Source organism: Rhagoletis pomonella, unplaced genomic scaffold (genome assembly GCF_013731165.1).
Source record: "Rhagoletis pomonella isolate Grant_MI unplaced genomic scaffold, Rhpom_1.0 Rhpom_scaffold_00009, whole genome shotgun sequence".
Taxonomy (NCBI): domain Eukaryota; kingdom Metazoa; phylum Arthropoda; class Insecta; order Diptera; family Tephritidae; genus Rhagoletis; species Rhagoletis pomonella.
Window position 1 is genome coordinate 23,661,205 of NW_023458563.1, and position 12,062 is coordinate 23,673,266.

Below are 12,062 nucleotides of genomic sequence, written 5' to 3' on the forward strand. Positions count from 1 at the left end.
GTTTCTACAGTTTTCAAAACTTAATAATACTAACAGATTGGCGCTTACACATATGTTAGGGTTTGGCCGAGCTTCTCCTCCGATTTGTGGCGTGCGCCTTGATGTTGTCACACAAAGTGGAGGGACCTACAGTTTTACGCCGACTCCGAACGGCGATTGTATTTTTATGAGAAGCTGTTTTTCATGGCAGAAATATACTCAGAGGTTTGCCATTGCCTGCCGAGGGGCGACCGCTGTTAAGAAAAAACCTTTTTTCTAAATTTTTTTGCGAGTGGAAGCACGCACTGCTTACGACTACACCACAGCGGGCGCCACAACACTCAACACTTGCTGGTAGTTATTTTCTACGAAGCCAAGAGCTGGAAAGGGTAGCCAGCGAAAGCGAGTAATCGTTTGAGAACACGATAAGGGAGGATTCAGTACGGTCAGCCACAGCCAATGAAGACCACACGAACGCAGTTATCACGACTTTGAATGTCTTACGGGCATCGGTTGAAGAATTGCGGAACAGTATGTTGGAAAGCCAGAGGGACATCGTGAGACTTCGAGAAGACATCCAGTCACAAAGTGAAGAAAATGGAACTATACATCCAGCACCATGCGAGGTAAGACACACATTTTTGGCAGCCACAGATTAGGTGGTAAAATTATACGACTTGCCAACGGTTAGCGGCAATGCCGAAGAGTGGCCTCTGTTCCTAGCCAACTTTAATGAAACTATGCAGGCATTAAGTACAACAATCTACAAAATTTAATGGGTTTACAAGAGTGTTTGGTGGGGCCGGCAAAAGAAGCAGTGGTATCAATGTAAATTTACCCTGAAGAAGTGGCAAATGTGTGGAACGAGTTGGAGTTTAGGTTCGTTAGGCCCGACATTTTAGTAAAATGACAACAACTCCCGACTATAGCCGAGCACAAGCCTGAGCAGATAGTGCCATTTTCTACGAAGGTGCGTTGTACGATAAAAGCAACTGAAACCCGATTATGTTTGTACGCACCAAATATCGGGAATATAATGACACTTATTTATTTGCAAATTTGTCTTTTATAGAAGGCTATAAACGGTACAACAGCGTGATTTGTTAACGTTTGGTTTTATGATGTTTAAAGGTTCATGAATATAATACATAAGGATGGAAATATGTATGTATGTATGCAAAAGATAAATAGTCGAATGAAAATAGGTTAGTGCAGAGTGCAGACGATAAAATAGGTCGTTGGCACTTAATCGCGTATATCCTGCACGGCTTAGTCCTCCGGACTTAGAATGCCTTCGTGGGCTTGAAGGTTACGGCATACTCGTTTGACTGGGCGCTGACACGAATGTTTGCGATAGAAACCTCTTTCGAAAGTGCAGAATTCGATGATGAATACGCGCACCAGCCACTCACTCTCCGAATGCACTGCTGCAATGCGACCGTTGCGCCATCGAGATGGAGGAAGCTGCTCTTGCTGGATGGACGTCACCGTCTTGTAGATTAGGCGTAGGTTGGGCCCACTTGCTACGAGCCTGCAGCTGGACCAAGTATTCCGCCTTCCGGATGGGTCATCTCGTAGTTGCGTGATCTTCTCCACGTGGCCGAGCGGCTCGTACTCGCGCATAAACTGAACATACTTCTGGCGTAAGTCATCATCGCTTCTCTGACGTCGCTCAAGGTTGAAAAATTGGCCCAGCGCCTTGCCGAAGGAGTCACCGAGTGCTGGCGCATCCGGTGAAAATTGAACCGGACTATGTATCGGCCATTGCTCTTGCGCGATACGGCTCGTTGGAAAATCTCTTCGCAAATGTCATCGGTCGTTTTGGAACGAGGAACCTCCCCCAGTTTCCAAAAGCATTGAAGAATCTCATCGAGTCGCTCCTCCTCGGTAGCACATTCGTTATGTGTGCCCAAGGCTGCGAGTAACACACTGCGTGGCGATGTAGGTCCGCATATGACCCAACCCAGACGCGTATGGAGAGCACACGGTTCATTAGGCCCACTAGTGATAGTTTCACCCAGGAGAAGCATGCCCATGATGTCCGCTCCAATGAGTACAGCGATACTTCCTGGCGTGGGAAATGTCGGATCAGCCAGTGGTATGTTGCGCAAGTGTTTGTACCCGCTCATGTCAATTGGAGATGTGGGAATCGTCGAAGTTATACATGGTAAGATGTGCGCATTAAAGCGGCACTCAAATCCTGCACCGTGATATGGTCGCATCACCAGAGTCGTCCGTCCACGCGAAGAAGTTGCACTCTTCTACCATCAATGTGTAACGCCTTCTGTGGAGATTCACACGCTTAAAAAATGGCTCCGTAATGAAGCTTACCTGTGAACCCATGTCCCACAAGAGACGACACGATACTTCCTCTCCGCACCCATTTACAATGGGCGCCTTGGCAGTGGTCAGTAGGACGATTCCCTCGGATTGCACCAGGAGAGGCTAGACAGCGTCCATATGGGGTAGAACTTGAGGTGCAGTGGCGCTGGTTGATGGCGATTGTTGCTCAAGTACGGACAGCGGTCGCGCTACTGAGCTGGTGTTTGTAGGTAACCGCTCGCCTTGCGGAGCAGGCTTGCAAAGCAATATGTTGTGTTTCTGCTTACAAATGTTGCAATTTCCCGAGTTATACTCACGGGCCGAGTGACCTGCTCCCAAGCAATTGAAGCATAACGATGCTTGGCGCACCGAGTGCAAACGTTGATCCAGGTCAGGGCTGATCTCATGTTGGCGCCTTGAAGATTTGGGCATCACCACATGTGACTGCGCCGTACGATATGTTTCCGAGTGCTTGGGCGGTACGGTAGAGCTGCTCCTTAAGGCGTAAGCATAGGTTTCGATCTCCTCAAACATTTTTGGAAGCTGGGGCAGAGTACCTGAATGACTTAGAACGGTCCAGTGTGCAACCGCCGATGTTGGCAATTTACGGAGAACAATAGGATAAACGATGGCGTCCCATTGGTCTGTTGCCAAGCACGTAAGTTAAGTTAATTGCACATAAGGTACTGCGTACCACATCGAGTACATTCCGAACATTGCGTTGCGTAAGTGCTGGGTGTTCAGGCAAGTCCAACAACCGATTCACATGTGACTCAGACAAACGCCTGGGATTGTCGTACCTCTTTTTCAGTTCCGCCCATAGCTGGTCGTAGCCTCCAGTGTATACGCCGCCAACCGTTGGCACCGCTTGCGCACCGACGCACTGCCTTAGCCGGCTGAGTTTGTAAGTATCGTCAAGCTCAGTGCGATTATGTACCATCGCCTCGAAGATGTCCTTAAAAACCAACCAGTTTTCCTGTCGGCCATCGAACTTGGGGAGTTTAACGGGATCTTATCGGTGTTCACCTTGGCACCGACTAGATGCAGAGTGCGCAGTGTAATTTGAGCCAACACGCATGCGTTGCAATTCGGTGACAGCACTACCATAAGTCGCCTCCACTTGCGCTAGTAGCTCCTCATGAGCGTCCAATTCTCTGTCTGGGGCTCCGGGCAGCCACTAACACCATATAATTGTCCATGAAGCGATTATAGAGCCCGGCTAGAGTGCTGATGGTGTGCTCCACTTGCACCTCATCCGGGGTATAACCTTCGGCTTCCACCTACGGCCTGATGCCTATATGGAACTCCTCGCCGCTCTTCTTATGTTCTTTGCAGCCATATTTTCGCGGTTAGGATCGCGACAGCAAACTACCTTCATTTTACAGCGTAAATTATACTTTAACAAAGAACCGCGCTTTCAGTCCTCCAAGGAGACACCAAAAATGTGTACGATAAAAGCAACTGAAACCCGATTATGTCTGTACACAGCAAATATCGGGAATATAATAACACTTGTTTATTTGCAAATTTGCCTTTTGTAGAAGGCTACAAACAGTACAATAGCGTGATTTGTTAACGTTAGATTTTATGATGTTTACAGGTTCATGAATATAATATATAAAGATGGAAATATGTATGTATGTATGCAAAAGATAAACAGTCGAATGACAGTTTAGCTTAGTGCAGAGTGCAGATGATAAAATTTGTCGTTGATACTTAATCGCGTACATGCGTAATGTGGTAGTGTTTTTAAAATACGCTAAGTGTGATCAGCACTTATCGAACGTTTGCTTACTAGAGCAAATGATCTGCAAATTACCTCCGATCAAGCAGTTCGACTGGGCCAAGCATGCCGCTACGCTGAATAAGTACCCCACAATTTAAAATTTTTCTGCATGGCTTTGAAACCTGGCTAGAAATGTTTGTTTGATGCCGGTTGCTAACACACATATTTACAAGCATATGTCGTCAGCTAATCCTCGACGTTTGATGCTAGGATCGTCGATATCATGAATCGATTTAATTCATTGCATGTAAAACCGATATCGATAGCGAAAAAATCGATGTTGAAAATCCTACTCCCAATTGAATACAATAATAGACCTGCCTATCAACTCACCTAATTGCTCTATTTCCATCTTGTATATTTACTGAGGATTAAAACGAAATGCCGGTCGACTGTTATTACGTTAATGGGTAGGCTAATTCACGAATTCATTTCATGAATTCGGGTTAAAATTGGCTGCAAAACCCCATTTCATGAATTCAATTATACACGAAAGTTAACCATGAATTCGGCATCATTTCATGAAATCGTGAAGAGCAAGTCCGGCAACGCCACGTTTCACAAACAGCTGTTTACTAGAGTTATCATGTTTTTAGATTAATAACCATGAGTGGCATAACCAAGATTTTAAACACTGGAAAAGTTATGTGGAATTGTTCAAATATAAAATAAATTCAAAAGGAATAAACTGAAAATATATTAAAACCAATTTAAATAAAATATGGTTCATTGCCTGGTACCAACGGCATTTGCAAACTCAAAATTAGGCCAAAAAATCACAACCCTACTGTTTAGTTTCTCGCCAGTGCGTTGGCACATTTTCAAAGCACTTTATTTAATGAATTCTATAATTCATGAACTATGCATAAGCGGGACCATTTTTGAATTCATGAAATGAAGAATTGATGAATTCTGTCGCACTTAGTATGTATTGTCAAAGAAGATAGAACAAGACAATAGCTTTGCTCCACACGCTTTCCGGGCTGCTCCAGTAATTAGAGCGTAAAAATAAGTTACTCTCTCACAAATGTCAAAATGTGTCAAGACGTGCCAAAAGCGCGCAGAGCGTGAGGAACGCAGAAAACCACATTTCGTGCCCGGAATCAACAAATCAGCTCTAAACAATTATTTACGTGTATTTATCTTATATGGCTAATAAAATTACCAAATAACTACATTTTCTGAGAATTCTGTGGTATTTTCCTCTTTTGTGTTTTATAAAATTTGCTTACGGATTTAAACACCAGCTGTTATTTCAAATTGCCCTTTTGCACATTTGTGCCCGAAAAAAGTCCGGGCTGTTTCGTGCAAGAAGAAGAAGACATTTACGATCCAAAAGTGGAACGTATTCGCTCTCTATTACCCATTTTTCTGGCATGTGTAACGCTTTCTGGGCTGCTTTGGACAGCCGCGGGTACCCGCGGGCTCGTGTGGAACAAACCTAATAAGTCTAACGTTGGCAACGAGTTAAGAGCCGTATACACCATGCAAGCTATTTGTCAAACTGTAAACATAATTTAGTATTTTCCCATAAACTTTTTTGTAGATGAAAAATTAATTTCAATTTAAATATCGATAATGTGGGCAAAGTATCGATGTCTTCGATATATCGACCTGGGAATATCGATTCAAAAAATCGAGTATCGCGCCATAAAGTATCGATATTCAGAATAATCGATACAATATCGATCATTCCTATTTGATGCACATACAAGATGAAAGAGCCCATGAAGTGTTTTCATTGTGGCGGCAACCATTCAATCGCAAGGTGTGAAGCCTTTAAAACGGTAGGTGTACCAGAAAGATCGGAAGTGGTTCACTGACGCCTTGTGGTACAAAGAGCTGTGCAAGGTACCACGACCAATTTTTACACAGTGATGAACAACAATCCGTACCGCAACAAGCAACCCAACGACAGATTAGCATGCAGCCGCTGCTGAATTGCCGTCTTGTACACTTGACGTCTAAGCAGCTATTTAAAATTCTTCCGGTTAATCTTTATGGACCGAATGGTAAATTAAAAGTCTTGGCAATGTTCGACGAAGGGTCAGCGATCTCAATCATAGAAGACGAGGCAGCCAAAAATATTGAGCTTAAGGGTCACCGTCAACCCCTTACACTCCAGTGGTACAACGACAGGGTCGTGACCGTGGAATCATTCAAGGTAATCTCTCAAATTGGTAACTATTGCGATAATACTAGATTTTCATTGAAAAATGTACATACGGTAAAAAATCTGAATTTATCTAAGCAGTCTTTCGCTAAAGAGTATTCCCACCATTCAAGGGACCTGCCATTGCAAGACTGCATGATGGCAAAACCAGTTTTGTATATTGGTTTAAATGAAGCACATTTAGGTATCAGCTCGAGTACCGTTGAGGCTGACCATGAAAATCCGGTGGCTATCAAAACGTCGTTGAATTGGCTAGCGTATGGCCCGACCAAGTTTGTGTCAATGACAGGTTCACGAATTCTGAACGTGCGAGAATGGCAACAGCTACATCAATTGCTGTCAAACTATTTCGGAACGGACAACTTAAGTATAAGCCCAGTTATAGAAAAGCTCGAGTCCGACGCAGAGAAGCAAGCCAAAGCTATATTGAAGTCAACTATTCGGCGATTAGGTAATCGCTACGAGGTCGGGCTACTGTGGAAAACGTTTCCACTTCAGCTTCTACGCAGCAGAGAGATGGCGGAAAAGGGTTTGTTATCGGTTGAAAGGAGGATGAGCCGTGACGAAGAGTTTGCACTCCGGTATAAACGTGATATAGCCCAGTATGTAGAAAAAGGGTAGCCAGAAAGGTAACCGATGAAGAACTCAATGCGTCACATTCTCAAATCTGGTATCTGCCAAACTTCGCTGTTTTCAACCCTAACAAACCTAGCAAGCTTCGCTTAGTTTTTGACGCCGCAGCCGTAAATGGAGTGTCACTGAATTCAGCTTTGTTGAAAGGCTTGCTGAGGGCCGCTAATATGCATATTGTTACAGTTTAAACAAGGGAAGATCGGAGTTGCGGCAGATACCTGAGAGATGTTCTGACAAATAAAGGTGCGACCGATAGATCAACACGCACAACGTTATTTATGGCGGAACGGGGACTCCAACATCCCTATACAAGAGTTTCTGATGACGATGATGCAATTTGAAACAGAATTCCCGAAAGCGACATCTGTCATAATAATTAATCACTTCGGGGATGACCTGGTTGCCAGTTTTGATGATACACACGAAGTCATTACAGTCTGCCAATAGATCATCAACATCAATTTGGAAGGGGGTTTCGAATTACGAGATTTCATATCCAACTGCAGAAACGTAGAGAGAGCGTTGAACAAAAAACCACCACCGACGCGTGAGACAATTAACTTGGAACGCAGTGAAACCACCGAAAAGACCCTCGGCATCTACCGGAACACCAAAGACGACCCATTCGAGTTCCATACGAAGTTTCTTCGCGTACGCGTACAAATGTCGCCTGATTGAGGCCGCGTTCATGCACTTCTCTTCCTATTAAACAAATAATTGTGATAAATTTAGCTTTATTGCTGTCTTTTCCTTAAAACTCTTTATTTTAATCATTTGATTTTACTCGCACAGCTTGTTTACAGCCGCTTGCTGGTTGTCGAACTGTCAAATTTCGATTATCAATAACTCTACAGCAACTGACGATAGTTGCCATTCCTAATAAAAATTTTCTTTCCGGTTGCGTTGCCAGCTGAGAACCAAACCGTGGCTGCGTTGCTATCCGTAATCGACCGATAAGTAAAATGCTTGTTAGCTACCACGACTTCAAAATCAGCGGCATTTTGTTTTGGAGCGACTCGCAAACCCTATTGCAATGGATTAATTCCTCCGAGAGAAACTACAAGGCCTTCGTAGGCCAAAATTTCATTGATTTTACTAAATGTCGTTCATACTTAAAGATAAAACGCATAGTCGCATGGGTGTTATGAGCCAAATTGTTGTTTAATAGAAAGCCAGTCGATATGCGTCTGTCGAATATACTTACCGCTGTGGAAATTGAAGAAGCAGAGATAATGATCTGTGAAAAGGTGCAACAAGAGTATTTCACAAGCGAGATTGCAGACCTCTCTTCGTCGCGTCGCCTTTCCAGAGTGCAGTGTACAGTGTCACACCCTATCTCGACAAAAAGGGTCTTCTGAGGTTAAATGGCCGCATCGATATGGCAACGTATTTACCTTTCGGGGCGCGCCATCCTATTTTAGTGCCGTCAAAGCATATCGTCGCAGAACTAATCGCAAAGCACAGTCACGAGAAAGGTCATCACCAGAACCTCGGAGTTATAACACTTCGACTAACATTCTGGATTCCGCATATTAAAACGCTCTACAAAAGTGTGCAGCGAAACTATCTTGAATGCAGATTGAGCAAAGTAAATCCTGTCGCGCCTATGTGCGACCATTTTCTTACACAGGCGTACACTTGTTGGTGCCTTATAGTATTGCAATCGGGCGGAGATGAGAGAAGAGGTGGGGTGTTATCTCCACTTGTTTAACCGTAAGAGTAGCGCATATCGAACTAGCGGAGCATCTGTCTACAGACGCATTTATTTTATGCTTCAGAAATTTCGTAAATCAACGTGGGACCCCTGTAAGGATTAGAAGCGACAATGGGATCAATTTCCCAAAAGGAGTTAAAAAACGCTGAGCAACTATTTGATACCGACCGAATTCAAGAAGAAGCCGCGAAGTGTAAAATTGAATGGTTATTCAACTGCCCCGCCAATCACAGTGCAGGCGGTCTCTGGGAGCGTCTTATACGAATTGTTAAATCTCTACTAAACCGAACTTTACGTGAAACAGCGCCTAAAGTAGCAACCTTGCAAAGTGTGCTGATAGAGGCTGAGAATATTATTACCTCGCGGCCGCTAGCAGACTTGCCGGTATCTCACGACGGCGGGCCCATCACGCCGAACCATTTCTTGCTGGGATGTGTGAATTCAACACAAACTTCACACCCAATCGACGTAAAGCTTTGCCTGCGAAAGCAATGGAGGATAGCGCAGAACTTCAAAGACCGCTTGTGGAAACGATGGACGACAAAGTACCTGCCCCAACTTATATGCCGTACTAAGAGGAAGGAGAAAGCTACCCTCCTTCGAGTAAACGACCTAGTCTTGGTTGGTGAACCCACTCTACAACGCAGTCAATTGCGGAGAGGTCGTATCACCGAGGTATTTCCGACGAAAGATGGTCAAGTGCGCATGGCAGAAGTTAAAGACAAGCGGAGAAGTACTGCGTCGTCCAGCCAAACGTCTACCCCGACTCACGTTAAACGGTGAAACCCGGGGAGATTCACGGGGGGAGAGGCGTTAGTCACCCTGTGACATTCGCACTTGCAAATCAGCAAAATCCAAAGTAGCGGTATCCCTGATGGCGCCACTACTGTTTTTCATCGTGCTGTAAATCGCCTCATCACTACCGAATATTCTGGAAAATCATCTTAACACCATTGGCGAAGAAAATATGGACGAGAATCGCCGCAACTAAGCGCGCCAAGTAGAAGTTCAAAGATTTAAATATTTTATATTGCAATTTATTTTAAATAAACACCAACTACAAATGTTAATCTACGCAAATCGTCTTTTATTATTTCTACAGTTGCGTTTCAGGTGCTTCACGATATGCAGATTTTTACATTAAGTGGTCCCGGTCGCCGCTTTCCCTAAACAAAACAGCGAAAAAAGTTAACACGTTAAAAATATAGGCGCTTATTACGAGTTGCATTCGATAACCAAAGTGAAATTCGTATTATGAGCTATGCAAGCGTGTCGAAATTTTCGTTGAGTATCGAATTTTCTGTCGAACAGAATTTTGCTTTTGATGGTGTAGCGAAGTGTAAGAAAATTGTGAAAAATGTATGATTTTTCATTTGTTTTCTTACTAATTTTAAAAAATTTGTAATAGTTTCATGCAGTTCTCGTGAACACTAATCAAGAAAGGCTAGTTTTACTTGTGAAATAAAATCCCAATACTCAGTTGGCACGACCTCTGATAACAAAATCGTAGAGCTGTTGATAGTTTTAAAATATTTTAAATAGATTTGGCTCACAAACGCCTCTTTAGATAGTCGGAAGTTTTTAATAAATGTGTAGACAGATTTCTTAAATATATTTTATTTCAAAACGTATTCGAAAGACTACACTTAAACTCTCCTTAAACATTTTCTACTCCTGGCCAGTTTACTAACACGGTGTTCGCATGAGGCATTGTGCATACTTACAAGTGAAAAAAGAATCAGATGTTTTGCAGAAATGCCCCACAGATGAGATCACCTGATTTTGTTTGCTACAGGGTTACACTAATATCTATAAAAAAACTTTAAACAGACTCTGACAAAAACAGCAAAAAAGTTCTACTAAGTGCAATAGTTATTGACCAAAACGCTTTAAAATACTAAAATTGCATATACATGCAGGAATCTATTTAACTAAATGCATATTTTGCCAATTATTTTACTTTATTTTAATAACTTTTGCCTTTTTTACATCACTTTAAACACCCTGTCTAACATTTTGGCAGGATAGTTATACCTTTTGACAGGTACTTTCCAGGTAGCTTCCAGGCGGTTTCCAGGCAGAAGAAGAACATTTGTCACTTGTAAGTATGCACAATGGCATGAGGCGATTTGGCGTTCAACTCACGCAGGGCTACACGAAAAAAAAGTTGAATGGCTAAATGTTGGCTGGCGACCACCTTTGTTGAAAGTGATTAGTTGAAAGGCCGCCTTTTTATGGCGAATATTTTGATATTTTTTTATATTTTTAAATTTTAGTCAATCATTTTTTTTTTTTTTTTCGTGCAACCCGGCGTGAGTTAAACGCAAAATAGCCTCATGCGAACACCATATCAGTCTCATCCTCTGACGAATCGTTGAACCCAGCGTTGCCGTTTTGTGGGTAATTCCCCAAATTCGGGGAAATTTGAGTATTTGTGGGTAATTTTTGGGGAACGATATATTGTGGGAAAATTTGGGGAATTCGCTCTTAATAGTTATCTATGAAGAATTCAAGTTCCATAAAAATTTCTAAATTAACTTTGTTAGAGTTTCCTTATTTTGATTCTTGTAAAGCACTCTGTAGCAAGGCGAATTTATACAAGGCAGTCTGCCTGAAGAGCTGAGATTTTCGCCGCGCTGTTTCTTAATGTTAAAACGATTTGTTTGTTGTGTATTTATGGCAATGCTTGCTGTCATTGTAAAGGCCCTCCACATAGACTTTGGCGTTGGCGTTGGCGTTGAAGTGTCTAAGTAATACGTGTGCGTTAATATCATGGAGCAGACATTCACACAAAACACATAGAAACACAAAAAATTTATTTTGGATATTTTTTTTAAATTATTATTTGAAATCAAACAACTGTCAAAGTTAACTCCAAATGTTCTATGTGGACGATTGTGTTTTACAAAAAGCTCTTTTCATTTAACAAGTTAAATGGGGCCAATTCGAACGTAATATTATAGTGCTTTAAACAGTTATTTGAGAATTTCAATTTTTGAGGATCCATCTCGTACTATTGAATATATGCTCTGTATAATGGAGAACAAGTTTACCATTATTTATTTAGAATTTATGTCGTATGTTCTTGGACTAACATGTAATTTTAATATTTTATTTCAATCTGAAACGCCGCTGAACCTAAGCTTGTAATTATCTTCGAATAGATTACGTTCGATTTTGTCCAGAATACTTTTGAGGCAGAATTTAGGAATCCAACATTTTTTATCGATATCAATCACCTTTATTTGGGTGTTGCAGCTACTGAAATCTTGGAAAACGCTAGTAAGGATTTAAGTATTCCGAGCATTTTAATAACAGATTTTCTTGCCACATGTCAGTCATTTTACATAGAGCTTGTTTCTGACATAGTCAATAGGTTTGATTTTCTTATTCTGTTTCTTAAATGGCGCTGTAACCGCCTAAGCGATTTTGGCCGGGTTCAACAAAGCACGCCA